Below are 4,086 nucleotides of genomic sequence, written 5' to 3'. Positions count from 1 at the left end.
CAATTTTTGATGCTTCTGTCCCAAACTACAGATCCTGATTAATTTTGATGGTAAGAACAACTGGTGAAGATTTCAGGCTTTTATCCTAATATTCTGTGATATATTAATGTTCAAACATTGCTGCAAAAAGTGACAGTTTTTCAAAAAAATATATCTTGAAAAGTAGTTGATATATGAAGCTAAAATTTCACAGCACGTATTATATATGTTCAAACACTGTGCTATAAACATTGTAACAAAAATGGAGATAGCTGAGCAGGAAGTGTTCTGAAAATTGGTTGATTTGAGATGGAATTACCCTGCTAGGATCTATTAGTGAGTCATTCATGTGTTATTTATGCGTCTAGACTTTATGATGCTTTATATGATGCAATTCACATACAGGATCCAGCAACTTCACGGCTTGTTTGCCTGCATGATGTCTGTTCTCCATCTGTATGCCTGATGACTTTAATCCTCTCTCTGTCATAACTGACTTTCAAGACACCACTGCCAGTGACCAGATTAGAAGCCTTCTTAATCCAAGACATAAATTTACATGATACACTCATTTGCTGGAGCTAATGCACATTCTGAAAGACATTACAATAAGTACTAAAAGACAGATCTTCAGAAATGCGTTCGTTTATACAGTTAAAATGTTGGGTAGTAATAAATTAAGGCAAATGATTAAAGTTTCTGTGAAAGTTTCTTTGCCTTCCTGTAGCAAATATCCTGCAATAACCTTTAAATCTAGTTCACCTCTGATACCTCTTTCCCTAAACAAATATGCACAGTGTAAAACTTGATTCCACGACCTGCCTCCTTTCAGTTTGAAGCCAGCCTGAGATTTACCAATGATTTTTGGACACATAACAAGGAAAATAGCAGAAAAGCAAGACTTTATAAACTGCAGCTCACTTCGTCTCAGTCTTCTCTAGCACTTTTTCTGAACTCAGAGCAACATCTGGCTCAAACCTGGAACCACGTCTCTGACCTTTTAAAAGACAGCAGGTTTTCTAGCGATATAAATAATACAAAATGAGGTCAACTCGAGATTTATCTGTTTGCACTACTTTTGTGAAAGTGTTAATATTTTAAGATTCAGTAACCTGGTAAATATTAACATTACAAATGGGGAAAGTGCACTTTTTGGTACATAATGTACCACATAAGGAAGAAAAGGACATTTTGTCTTGTGTGGAATTTCCACAAAACCAAGTGTTTTGTAAGATGTATGTTTCCATGTGGCTCTCAAGCTGGGGACCATCCAACAGCTTAAACTGTCAGAAGAGTCATCATCCGTGTCTTCTGTTCGAACACATTTTATTGTCGTGCGGTGAAATCATATTTGTTTAACGACCGCTCTGCTTAGATTGGGCGTATATTATTATTGCGTTTTCATTTTGTTTTGAATTCAGGCCAGTGTTTCGACTGACTTTCGGAACAATTTGTTTTTATATTTTTTTGAAAAGGCAGTAGCGCCCGTGCTACAAAAGGGACTTCAAAATAAAACAGAAGCAGCATTGGTAGTCTTTTACTATTCAAATTAAGTCATCTAAAAGCATACAGCGTAAAATTATTATAGTATTTTAAGCAGAAATTCATAATTAAGCACTGAGGAGGCAAAAAAGCAACCTGTTATGAAACCGTTTTTATTGTCTACTTTACATAATACACTTAGGAGAAAGGGTGGGTGGGGGTTGGACTGCGATACAACACATCTACAACTGCACAAGAGTTGCTAGCTGTAAATAAAAGCTATGTGCGTTTTCCTGGAATTAAGTACAGCTGTGTGGCAATGGAAAGGAAAATGCACGAAGACGATGAGAAACACTGAATAACACAGACAAAGTGGGACAACGTAAGCAGAAAAACGTGTTTGTCATCTGTGTCTCAAATTAGCATGTGTGTGGCTAAAATGCTTGTTTTTTATTAGTTTTCCACAGTTTTAACTATTTATCTCTGGTACATTTAGTGCCAAGGGTTGATATAATAACAAGACAAAGCTAAAAACCTGTTTGCAGACAGTCTAGTTAGTAAAAGTGTGCAGAAAATTAAGCACACATGTTACTCAGAAACAGAGGTGTGCTATAAATTAGAAGTACCCAAAAGGTTTGTTTCCTTTTTCAAACTAGCATCCAGCGTAATGGTTACCTAAGAGGATTTGAGATTAAACAAGTTGAAAAAGAAAACTTTTTGAGCTCCCAGATGACATGACTCTTTTCTACCTTTATATTTGTCCAAGGCCATTTTGGACAATAGTTGAAATCTGGAGAAATCCTTTGGAATTCGGAGCAAAATATAGTGCAAAATATAGTGACCAGTATGCTCCAGCAGGAAGCAGCATCCTACACAGCAAATTCAAAAGTGTTAAATTTTTTGGTGTTAATAGTCTCCTTGCAAAAGTAGAGTTAATTTTACTCTAAGCAGAGTCACATTCTTTTAATGTAACTCTGAGGTGTAAAATGATAGTAGTTAAAATCGAGTGTTAAAAATGAGTGTTTCTCTGTCAAATCTGGAGGTGTTAAAATGGAAACATTAACTCTTGACCTCTTAACTCTGAACTCCTAGAGGGGCTATGACACCAACAGAGTAAATTCACAGACTCCGCCCCCAGCACGGCTCCAATCGAAGCTGAAGTGAAGCCGTTTCAGAACATTTTGCTCTACATATTTGAGTTGTTTGCCATGCTTGGTAAGTCATTTTTTCAAAGATTGTTTCAATTGTTATTAGCTTTTACTTCTGTGGCTCTTTGAAGTTGAGACAAAGCTGTGTGAAAGGCATTAGCCATGTTGCTCGCTGATAGCATAATATTCTGTTTTAGCTAGCTGAAAGGTATTGTTTGCGGGCAAATACCACAGCCTTGAAAAAAAGCTTGCATGTGAATTTTCAGTCAAACTTTTGGTCAAATACACCTAAAACAATGTGTAGAATGTGAAATGTTGGTGTAATGGTGCTACTTGAAGCCTGAAAACGATCGCCCATAAAAAAACAACAACGAGCAAACAGCAGTAGCAGACGTCCTGACTGGGTTCTACGTTAGCATTTAGATCCCTCCAGAGTTTTGTGCACACGGTTTAGGTTAAAATGAAAAAGGTTGAGGTTTTACATTTAGTTCAGTATTACCTGTTGCCTGTGTCTTTGTCTTTTGGGAAAATACTTTACACAAGTAATGGCTCAAAGAGGATTCCTTTTTTTTTACTGTGCTGCAATTGTTTACTGGATTATTTGTGCCATTAATTAGTGTCAACTAATTTTTATTCAATCTCCACACAGGATATGCTTGTGAAGATGGAATATGGGGGAGAGCAGAAGTGCGTTGAAGTTCCACAAAGGGATGAATGAAGGACATGCATATTGTATTGAAGAAATAAGTGATGAGAATGCTGTTATTTGCATTTACCATGTCAGACCTTTTGATAAACAAAATTCTAATGAAAGTGAGAACATGTATACTGTTACATCTTTCAGAAAATGTTTTGAAATTGGGGTGCACAGTTCAGAATAAATGTTTTTCAAAAACCATTGCATCTTTTTAGTAAATGTTTATTTCCAAAAGAAATTTCTAGAAGTTCAGAACAGTAAAATTCCCGCTTTTTAGAATGAATTAGAAGATAACTCTTACGTAGTTAAACTAAAATACTCTTTGAGAGTTAATATATAAACTCTTAACACCAAGTGTTAAATTATCAACTCCAGACAGATTTGGTGTTTAACACTAAATCAGAGTTAACGTACCAACTCTCCAAAAAGAGTTAAATTAACACTCTGGTGTGGACCCATATAGACACTTTAATAGTGTTGAAATCAAATCCGACAGTGTTAATTTGGACATGCTGGATTTGCTGTGTAGAGTGACATCCTAGATAAAAGTATTTGTTTCAATTCAATTCAGTATTACTTATACAACGCCATAAGTAGTACTGCATGGTTAAGAAAAACAATTTCACAACATTTAAACAATCACAAGGAGGTCGGCATAACAAAGTCTACCATCACAGGAAGCTTTCATTACTGTAAATACAGAGGGTTTACATGAAGGTGCAAAACACTCGAAAACAAGGCCAAATTAGACTTTGCCAGAAAACATCTAAGAGCCTGCAC

General features: G+C 35.9%; 1 long non-coding RNA gene across 1 annotated transcript; it reads left to right on the top strand.

The window, feature by feature from the left end:
* The first annotated feature begins 2,526 nt into the window (after window positions 1-2,526).
* LOC146678640 (uncharacterized) lies at window positions 2,527-3,507 on the top strand. The gene is made up of 2 exons (XR_014912395.1): window positions 2,527-2,676; window positions 3,259-3,507. It is a non-coding gene; the product is annotated as an uncharacterized LOC146678640 (long non-coding RNA).
* Window positions 3,508-4,086: the final 579 nt, after the last annotated feature.

This window comes from Rhamphochromis longiceps, linkage group LG1 (assembly GCF_057381845.1).
Source record: "Rhamphochromis longiceps isolate RC_006_pf linkage group LG1, R_longiceps_female_GT1.1, whole genome shotgun sequence".
NCBI classification, from domain to species: Eukaryota; Metazoa; Chordata; class Actinopteri; order Cichliformes; family Cichlidae; genus Rhamphochromis; species Rhamphochromis longiceps.
This window is presented reverse-complemented; position numbering and strand designations above follow the sequence as displayed.